This window comes from Mixophyes fleayi, chromosome 12 (genome assembly GCF_038048845.1).
Source record: "Mixophyes fleayi isolate aMixFle1 chromosome 12, aMixFle1.hap1, whole genome shotgun sequence".
Taxonomy (NCBI): Eukaryota; Metazoa; Chordata; class Amphibia; order Anura; family Limnodynastidae; genus Mixophyes; species Mixophyes fleayi.
The window spans coordinates 67,677,503-67,688,907 of record NC_134413.1 but is presented as its reverse complement, the minus strand read 5'-3'; positions in this window follow the sequence as shown (position 1 = coordinate 67,688,907).

The following is an 11,405-nucleotide window of genomic DNA, read 5'->3' as shown; positions in this document are numbered from 1 at the left end:
GATTATTTTTGTCACACAGTATAGTACATATTTCATAGATGTAGAGAAAATTACTAGACGCCATTGGCCTATTTTGATCAAAGATCCTGCATTATATGGAATCATTGAGGATCATCCTAACTTTATTTATAGGAGGGCACCAACTTTGAAAAATCATTTAAGTAAAAGTTGCCTCACAAAACCTAGGCAGAAACCAACAAGTCCCAAGGTTTTTATAGATATGGTTCCTGTTTAGTTTGTCAGAGAATAAAGGGGGATGCACTGGGGACATGAGTTTGATTCCCGACCATGGCCTTATCTGTGTGGAGTTTGTATGATCTCCCTGTGTTTGCCTGGGTTTCCTCCAGGTGCTCCGGTTTCCTCCCATACTCCAAAAACATACTAGTTGGTTAATTGGCTGCTATCAAAATTGACCCTAGTCTCTCCATGTCTGTCTGTGTATGTGTTTATGTGTGTGTGTGTCTATATTAGGGAATTTAGACTGTAAGCTCCAATGAGGCAGGGACTGATGTGAATGAGTTCTCTGAACAGCGCTGCGGAATTAGTGGTGCTTTATAAATAAATGATGATGATGTTAATAAGCAAAGCAGAAGAGTTAAAATCTTCTGTAACTGGTTACACTCACAGAATTAAAGATTTCACCCCTTGCAATTCCACCAATTGTGTTTATGTAGTAGAATATGTATGCAATAAGCAGTATATAGTAAGGACCTCCAGAACATGGAGAGAGAGATGGAGTGAACACATTAGAAACATAAGAAAGGGCAGCACGGTGGCTCAGTGGTTAGCACTTCTGCCTCACAGCACTGAGGTCATGAGTTTGATTCCTGACCATGGCCTTATCTGTGTGGAGTTTGTATGTTCTCCCTGTGTTTGCGTGGGTTTCCTCCCACACTCCAAAAACTTACTAGTTTAGTATAGTATTGACCTTAGTCTCTCTCGGTCAGTGTGTGTGTGTGTTAGGGAATTTAGACTGTAAGCTCCAATGGGGCAGGGACTGATGTGAGTGAGTTCTTTGTACAGCGCTGCAGAATTAGTGGCGCTATATAAATACCTAATGATGATGAAAGGGCTATGAATTGCCTTCGTTATCAGCGCATTTTAAAGAATGTCACAATTGTGATGAGAAAGGAATCAAGTTCTTTCGTGGTATACAGAAAATACAAGGTGAATGGAGAAAAACTGATTCTGGCAGAGAATTAGAACAAGCTCATATACCTAAGCTGGTTACTCTAGTTCCGAGAGGTCTCAACAAGGATGTTGAGACCAAAGGGTATATTTACTAAACTGCGGGTTTGAAAAGGTGGAGATGTTGCCTATAGCAACCAATCAGATTCTAGCTGTCATTTTGTAGAATGCACTAAATGAAAGCTAGAATCTGATTGGTTGCCATAGGCAACATCTCCACCTTTCCAAACCGGCAATTTAGTAAATCTAGCCCAAGTGGTTCCTGGTGTCATTTTGTCTTGATCACCTAGGTGTGGTCTATTTGAATTTTTCCATCATCATCATAGTATTATGAGTGTTTGCTGCAATAGATTATTTCTTGGTTGTTCCTTTCACTAGGGGTAACTATTGCACATTTCTTTTACATAGTGAGAGAGATGAAAAGAGTAATATGAGTATGTATTCTTGAGATTTGGCTGGTATAGACCAGCAGTGTGATTCATACACACTGAAATGTGGGATATGAAAGGGTTAAAGAGCAGCCCTGGAGGTGAATAGACAGACAAGTTCAAACCGTGAGTGTGTTGCTGAAATATAAAATGTGTTCCTGTATAATATTTGCTATTATGTATCTGTTGTATTGAATACTTCTTTATTCACAATTGCTTGATTAGAGAGATCCATGTAAGTCAAACATATTTCTGGAAGTATTTTATATCGAGAGCGATAAAAAGAAATAAGGGGATAGATATTCCCGAGATTCGGCTGTTTGTGCTTGAAAGAGATTAGGGGCTAGATTTACTAAACTGCGGGTTTGAAAAAGTGGAGATGTTGCCTATAGCAACCAATTGGATTCTAGCTGTCATTTTGTAGAATGCACTAAATAAATGATAGCTAGAATCTGATTGGTTGCTATAGGCAACATCTCCACTTTTTCAAACCCGCAGTTTAGTAAATATACCTCTAGGTCTGGTCTGTTAAACAATGCGGGCTATGAAAGGGTTAAAGAGTAGCTGTGCAGGTTTATATGTATTTGTTCCTAAAATACAGTGTGTGTATTGTTTGCTGCAATACATCTCCGGGAGGACCTTATTTTTTTAGGGACAAGGAGAAGTTAGAGCACATATATTCCCGAGATTTGGCCGCGCATTTAGAAATAGAATAATGAATATGGTTACGGATCAGCAATATAGTTTGCATACCCTTTATCAGTAGTATGATTTGTATATTTTGGGAAATATAAAAAGATGCGGGATTAAAAGAGGATATTACTGTTAAAGGAAAATTATTGTGCTTTTGTTACAACTGACCGAGGGGAGATTGAAGGAGATCAAACTTACCTATGAGAGTGTAGTAATTTGTAAGCTCTTTTGAATAAGATTATCATCATTGCTATTAGATCTTTTTGATTTTTGGATAATTTATGTTACCTGTTTGACTGTGCCATGCTGGTTTCGGGTTCATCGAGAAATATATATCCATTTAAATGTGAGTAGCGCATTTGTACCAATATGTTATGTAAGGTGATTGTCACACGCTGCTCACCCACGGCTGCCACCCAGTAACCTAAGTATCATTAATTCCTCATTCCCTACTTCTTCCCCGGCTGTCAGGCCAACAATCGGCGCAGGTAATCATCTCACCTGTGTTCACCTGTCCCGTTCATCCATTGGTTACCTCTCGTTTATAAGGCTCCTCCCAGCTCCTCATGGTGCTGGTTCTTCTCATCAGACTCCTGGCCTGGAAGCAGCTCATGCCCTCTGCTGCAATCTCCTACTACCTGCTCCACTCGTTAGTGATAACTACTGCAGATCATCGCTGTCATCTCTACAATCGTGCTGCTGCAATCATCTATTACCTGCCCACTCGTTAGTGGTAACTACTACAGATCATCGCTGTCATCTCTCCAATCGTGCTGCTGCAATCACCTATTACCTGCCCACTCGTTAGTGGTAACTACTGCAGATCATCGCTGTCATCTCTCCAATCGTGCTGCTGCAATCATCTATTACCTGCCCACTCGTTAGTGGTAACTACTGCAGATCATCGCTGTCATCTCTACAATCGTGCTGCTGCAATCATCTATTACCTGCCCACTCGTTAGTGGTAACTACTACAGATCATCGCTGTCATCTCTCCAATCGTGCTGCTGCAATCACCTATTACCTGCCCACTCGTTAGTGGTAACTACTGCAGATCATCGCTGTCATCTCTACAATCGTGCTGCTGCAATCACCTATTACCTGCCCACTCGTTAGTGGTAACTACTGCAGATCATCGCTGTCATCTCTCTGAGCGTGCCATCTCCTTGTTGTGGCTCCTGATTCTGCACTCACCATGTACAGACGGGGGTGCAAGAGGGGGTTGCCCACATTGTATAGACAAGAAAACAGGGATACTCTGCACTCTACAAACACATAATTAATGCTGTACCAAGTACTGTTCTAAATTAAAAACAGGGAATGTTAGTTCCACATATTGCAATATATGTTAAGCTGACCAACTCACGCCAAAGTCTTCCCATTCTGGTCAGTCCTAACATGATCAAATGCTATGCTATTTTATCTGGGCTTAAGGCTTACCTGCACACAGCTTTTAAAGGCAAGTCTTTCCCTAGCACTAGCAGCCAAGGGAGACCTGGGACTCACCTGACACAAGTTGGAATTAATTAATGTAAAGAATGGGGTGCAAGAGTCATGGGACTTACATTGTATAAACAAAAACAGACATAGATCCTCTGCACTCACCATGTACAGACTGGGGTGCAAGAGGGGGTTGCCCACATTGTATAGACAAGAAAACAGGGATACTCTGCACTCTCCAAACACATAAATAATGCTGTACCAAGTACTGTTCTATATTAAAAACAGGGAATGTTAGTTCCACATATTGCAAAAAATGTTTTGTCTGTTGCAAACACTATCACGTTGTATGTATATTGTATAGTTAATGAAAAGAAGAAAGTGAAAGAAGGGTTTTCCGATATAGACATTGAGGGCAATGTGGAGGTAGCTAAAAAAAATCTTTTGTTTGGGCATAATCCCAAATATATGAAGAAAGAGATAAGACTGGATGGGATTTAAAGGAAAAGGGACATTGGTGTTTTGATGCCCAAAAAGGGAGTTTGGAGGCTGGCGGCACTCGCTTTTATAGTCAACCAAACCTTAGAGTTAGTGGGAGAGTGCCACTGAAGACACTGATCGAGCTGTGAGTGGATGGTCTTTGTAATATGCATGATTTATTCTGGGGCGCATATGTGCCCAAATGAAAAGGGTAATATACATTTTAAGAAGTTTAAAGATCTAGGTGGGGGACTGATTGGTAAAGGTTGAAATAGATAAAACAACCTAGGTAGTATAATCATTTTAACTGCATTAATGGACCCTATCCACAAGATTAATAGCTTAGTCCAGGTAGATAGATCAGTTGTAATAATGGATATCAGTGCAGGATAACTTGCTTGGAAAAGTTAATTGTAAATTTTTGTAATATAAACAATAAGGGCCTGATTCATTAAGGAACTTAAATTAAGAAGTTTCTTATTTCAGTCTCCTGGACAAAACCATGTTACAATCCAAGGGGTGCAAATTAGTTTTCTGTTTTGCACATAAGTTAAATACTGATGTGAATGAGTTCTCTTTACAGCACTGCGTAATTAGTGGCGCTATATAAATAACATGATGATGATGATGATACGGACTGTTTTTTTATGTATCACACAAATACTTGATAGCTTATTTATACACTGAAATTTAATGTTGGTATTTGTTTGCTAAATGAAAAAACAGTCAGTATTTAACTTATGTGCAAAACAGAAAACTAATTTTCACCCCTTGCATTGTAACATGGTTTTGTCCAGGAGACTGAAATAAGAAACTTCTTAATTTAAGTTCCTTAATGAATCAGGCCCTAAGTATTTTATGTTCTGAGATTGCCATTTAAAGTTTTGTCTGTAAGCTATATTGTTCTGTTTTGTCTGTTGGCACGCTGGTCGTAAAAAGGACATGTATTGATAATAATATCTGGTATTGAAGGACGAAAAGTATAATGCCATACCAGGGACAGTACACATTAAGCTAATATGTTCATATGTCGCATTCCTCCATGATTGAGTAAACACCTTGGTCTCGTGTTTACCTGGATTAGAAAGGGAGGGGGTCTATCGGTGGGTGTTTACAGGAGAGTTGTGAGTTCTTGGGGTTGAGGTGGATCAAAACGCACCCTGATGTTACTATTGGGCTGGTGTAGTTTTTAGGTGATTAATTGGTCAGGCTACAAATGTTGGTTGAGGTTAGTTGTCTACAGTACCGAATGTTCCCTTGTTCTTCCGAACAAGGTATTGGTCCAGCCCACTCTGCATCGCTTCCAAGTGCGGATGGAGTTGGACATTACCAGGGTGGTATGACAATAGACTACAGAAACCTCTGCACTAGCCATCCAGGTTTGGTGACCACTGCACACAGCTCTTAATATCAAAATCAATATCTAGTCCTCCTGGGGTTACGGTCTTTAGTTCATAAATACACCTTAGCTAGCTCTTCTTTGCTGATCCATTTGATGACGTCCCCACCCCTCCAATTCCTCAGCACTTTTCTTATCGCTAGTAATTTTGATGATGGGGGATCACTGCCATGTGCTATTTTGAAATGCTGTGATACATTATGAGACTCTAGTCCTGTCGTAATTTTTCGTACATGCTCTGCTAATCTTGTATTATTATTATTACCATTTATTTATATAGTGCCACTAATTCTGCAGCGCTATACAGAGAACTCACTCCATCGGAGCTTACAGTCTAAATTCCCTAACACAGATAGACACAGAATAGGGTCAATTTGTTAGCAGCCAATTAACCTACTAGTATGTTTTAGAAGTGTGGTAGGAAACCGGAGTACCCGGAGGAATCCCACGCAAACACAGGGAGAACATACAAACTCCTCACAGATCAGGCCATGGTCGGGAATTGAACTCATGACCCCCGTGCTGTAAGGCAGAAGTGCCTCCACTAAGCCACCAAGCTGCCCGTGTACTTGTACCTAGTGTTCTTGTTGTACGCCCAACATATTGCTGTTGGCACCAGCATTCTAGGAGATATATGACATCTTTTGAGTCACATGATAGAAAGTCTTTAATCTTATATTCCTGTCTTGTCTTTGTAGAATGGAAAGCTAGATTCAGTTTGGTGCTCATATTTTTACACGTGCTGCAGGCAATGCATCTCCCAATGAGCGAAAGAAGCCACGCGGCTTTTCTGCAAATGTGAGTACTCCCTGCCAATACTGTACCAGCCTTAGCCTCACCAGCATTTTATTTCATTCATTGGAAGTTTTTCTAATCTTTTCACATCTAGATCAGAGATTGCCCTCATTAACAAGTGGTTTCTGACTCTCTTCCGTTATTGAAAATATAGTTTCCAAATCAATGGCTTTATCACTTCTAGCCGTGAACACGGCATTTTGTAAAAGGAGCTTAGTGAGATAGGATAATTGATACAAAATCTATGGGACATATATAACACAGTCCGCATTACATCACAAGAAAATCATTAATAAAGTATAATTGTAAAAATGCTGCTGAAAAACAGGTATCCCAATCTGGGAGCCAAGTATAACAATGTGATATTTCAGAACAAAAACACAGAAATAAAGATACTGTAATAAGTTCCAACCTGAATGAGTATACTCAAGTAACAACTACATTGAATTAATATAGTTTGTCAGGCGCCGTCTCCGCACTGGCACTTGGTGCAGGAGACGGTCGCCTGCACCTTCTCGCATTCGCGTCCTGTTGCCTAGCAGCGTGATGCTTTCTCTGCCTTCCTGTCTGCAGTCTGACCGCCAAAATCTCCCTAACCCAATCAGGATGCACCTTATGCATCCTTACTATAAAGCACCCTCTGACACATGTCTAGTGCTATAGTATTGGTTCACTTCTGCTCCACCGTTTCCTGTACTTCTGATCCTGTGTACTTCAGTTCTGACTCGGCTTCCTGTGACTATTTTCCTGTGTTTCGTTTTGGTACCTCGCTGCCCGGCTGGTTTGACTATTTGGCTTGACCTGACTTCTCTCTGGGTCCTCCCTGTGTACTGCACCGCTCGGTTGGCTCTGACCTGGATTGCCTGAATACGCCTGTCTACTACTGTCACTACACCGGTGACTGTCTTGGAGAACCGCGACCTGCGTACCCTCTGCAGCTAAGCCCAAACCCCCTTGCAGGGGTCCCTGGTGAATACCGGCAGTACGTTAGACTCCGCGCCTCCCTGTTCAGTTGTGCCAATACCGGTTAGCGGCCGTCTCTGCAATTCCGTGACATAGTTGTTACTACAGTATACTCAAGTAACAACTATATTGAATTAATAGGTAGTGTAAAAATTGCTACATAAACTATCTTTATTTTTATTAGATAGATGAAGACAATGAAAAAAGGTTACTATTGATTTCTTATAAGTTCACATATAAAATTCCTTATCGGTGCTGAAACTATCTACATTATTCAGATATAGGATGAATGTCCGAATATAAACTAAAATAGTTGATATATTGCAATATTGATAACTGAATACTTCCTAATACTGTCATCCTTTGAACTAAATCTTAGTGGATAAAATGTTATGTTTTTAATAATAATTTGATAGAGATGGATTGTGGTTGGGGAGAGGGGGGGGTTACTCTTTTTTAGGTTGTATTTTGATTAACCCTGTTACACCCACATGTCGGACACATCCAGGTGGGTCTTGTTGTGACACCTTGATTTAATTACCTTACTGTAGCTTTGTTCTTCTTGCCTCTGGCTCTCTCTGTTTTACTTGCCCTCTTATGCTCTTTGCAGAAGCAATTTCTGCTTTGGAAGCCAGTGCTTTGAATTAGTGCCATTAAGGTTCACATCGGGACCTATTATCGACATATATGACATTGACCTAGCACCTAAGTCAAACCCTATAGAAATTATAGTAAATACCCATAGGAAAAAAAAGCTTAATAATTTTTAATGTAAATGTGAAACTCGTCTGACAGGGATATCATTCAGTTTACTGAAACAGAAAATCAGATAAACTTGGCATTGAGGTTCCTGAAGTTTCAACAAATTCAGATTCATATATTATATAGAGGAAACCTTACTCCATGAAGACTGCCTAAATTTAGACTGGAACAGACCCCAAATATGGGGATTCCTGTGGCTCGTTTTGGCAACTCATATGGCAGTGCCCATAAATTAAGCATTTTTTTAGACCAGAGTCATTAAATATATCAGTAAATCTGGGATTAGAGTCCTGTTGTATTCTCCAGGCATCTGTCTCTTTGGCCTGTAATTGAAGGATATGGTAAATAATGTGACTAGACCAGTGGTTCCCAAACTGTGCACCTTGGCTCCCTGGGGTGATCTCACAGGGGTGCCTCGGCCAGGGTCAGTAGTAAGGAAGGTGGGGACTACTTGGTAATTATTTTGGCTTAGGGGTGCCTTGAAAAAATTATGAAGACCCTAAGTGTGCCTTGAACTGAGGAAGTTTGGGATCCACTGGACTAGACAATATCTTATTAATGTGCTTATGGTGGCCAAGGTCTGTATAGCTAGATTGTGGATGACACCCATTGACCTGTCTATCGGGGACTGGATTAACCTAGTTAATACTGTGGTGGGTCACAAATGTTTTGTCTATACCAGCAGAAAATGCCACTTAAAGTATGAAAACCTTTGGAGATGTCGGCTAAACTCCAATTTTGCCTTGCCTTCTATGGCAAGACACTCCATACTGGACTAGACCCCTGGGCACCCTTTCGACGCGCTTGTTATTATTATTATTATTATTAATTTTTATTTATAGGGCGCCACAAGGTGTCCGTGGCGCCGTACAGGGACAAAACGAATTACAATACGAGGTGAGACAGCACAGTACAGTAAACAGTAAGCACAGTAACTCAGTAAGCTCAATGCACAGCTAGAGAGGGCGGGGAAAGGGGGAGGGAGGATCGGCAAACAACGGAGCCCAAGAAGGAGGGCGCGGAAGACAGGGAGACCCCCAGAGGGGACGGGGGGAGGAGGGTTCTCGAGGAGGAGGGCAAAGTAGCTGGAGAGCAGAGTTAGAAGTGGTGGAAACAGGAGGAGAGATGGCCCTGCTCAGAGGAGCGTACTATCTAAGTTATGAATATTGCCGTCTCTTTGTACTGTTCTGCCTGCTCTTCTGACCATATGGGTTTCCAAGTTGCAGTGGATCCAGGGGACTTTCTGGATTTTTCATGCACATTCATTGTTATTATATGTCAATTGGACCTCAAAGCCTCCTTAAATTAGTCAGGTTGCTGCCTGTATCCTGCCCATCTCGGCTCAGGGTGCACTGCCTCTGCTACTCAGTGCGGTTATACTGATATGTTTTTCGGATATAATGTGATGCTTGTTTGTTTGTTGCCAGTTGCTCTTATACACCAAACAAAATAAGGCCAATAAACTAGGAAATTCTAGACAGTAGGAATAGTCAAGTACACAAAAGAGTCATTTGCAAACATTTTACCAAATTTGTTTATGTGTTTTGTGTGTGTATTTATAAAGGTGAGGAGCAGCGTTAGCCTTTTATATATATAAATTGTAGCATATAGTTACATCAAATGCATTTCAGTACAGTTGTCTGTTGTTATAGCTCTTTACTGCCACCTAGTGATTCACCACACACATGTACCATTATCTGTTGTGTTATAGCTCTTTACTGCCACCTAGTGTTTCACCACAAACATATAAAGGTGAGGAGCAGCGTTATCCTTTTATATATATAGATGGTAGCACATAGACATAAAATATTTGCATGGTATGCTGGCTATTGATATTAAATCCACACCTTTTTTGCTATGTGATGACTAAACTGACTCTTTTGATTCTTAGGATATCCAAGTAAAGTTTATATTTTTCTTCCTTTTTATGGATTTCTTTTGTAAAGCATGAAAGCTTTGTTAACCAGCGGCTGAAAGCTGCTAACACTGGCAAAGTCTGTAGCAGCGTAGCTGGGCCTCTCTGCACAGGACAAACTGGCTTCTCCTGTAAAGAATGGAATTTTAAAATGGAGGTAGAATTTACGTTGAGTTTAAACAAGTAAACAAAAAATGCACAAAACTGTACATATCCTTAAGTGGGCAGCACGGTGGCGTAGTGGTTAGCACTTCTGCCTTACAGCACTGGGGTCATGAGTTCAATTCCCGACCATGGCCTTATCTGTGAGGAGTTTGTATGTTCTCTCCGTCATTGCGTGGGTTTCCTCCGGGTGCTCCGGTTTCCCCCCACACTCCAAAAACATACCGGTAGGTTATTTGGCTGCTAACAAATTCTCTCTGTTGGGATGAGATTGTGCTTTAAATACCTGCCAGTATTCTGCCTCCTTCACAGACATATCCCCATCTTAGTGTTTGTAAGCAGCATGCAGGTGATTGTCAGAGGAGATAGAGACTGTACAATGGGAGATATTTCCTTCTATTGTACCTCCTCTACTTCTTCCTCCTCCTGATGAGTACAGGACTGGAGGATTCTGGGAGATAGATCATACTTGCCCACTCTCCCAGAATTCTGGGCAGGTCTCCCAGACTCCCAGGAGAACAAGCTATTCTCCAGTATCCTGTCTGCTGCCTAGTGAAGTGGAGAGGATGGGAGCCTCCATGTCGCAAATTTGGGGTGAATTGTGTCATTTTTGGCCGCCGGCCCCCTTGGCAAAATGACCCTTTGTGTTATTGTCTTGTGGGGACGGGGGGCAATAATAACGCCATTCGATGCGCCCCACCCCCATCAATCCTCACACTTCTCAAGATGTAACAAGTTGGTAAGTATGAGATTGATGCCTGGTCAGTTAAAAGTTTTGTAGGGCAGTGTTTCAAGTGCAGACCCTCTAAACTGACCACTTTCACAGACTACCAAATGTTCAGCTTCTGAACTTCCCACTTGCTTTAGTAGCGCAGTTACCTGCGCTGAATTCAGTACTTGATGTGAAGACTCTTTGATTTAAGCTTACACCAGCTGATGGGACGCATTGGACAAGGTGATGGCATTCCTTGTAAAGTATGGAGTGGGTGCAATGTTGTAAAGCTGTGCAAAAACAAGATTTTCTTTTGCAGAGCGAGATTCATGATAAGATATATAGGGTGTAGAGGGAACAGTCTAAGTGATGTTCCTTGGTGTGTGGAGCCATGTTATCCTTTTAATGTGACACATTTTGCGCCTCTTTTTTGTACTTTGACTGTGAAACGCATTTTGTTGCAAACTC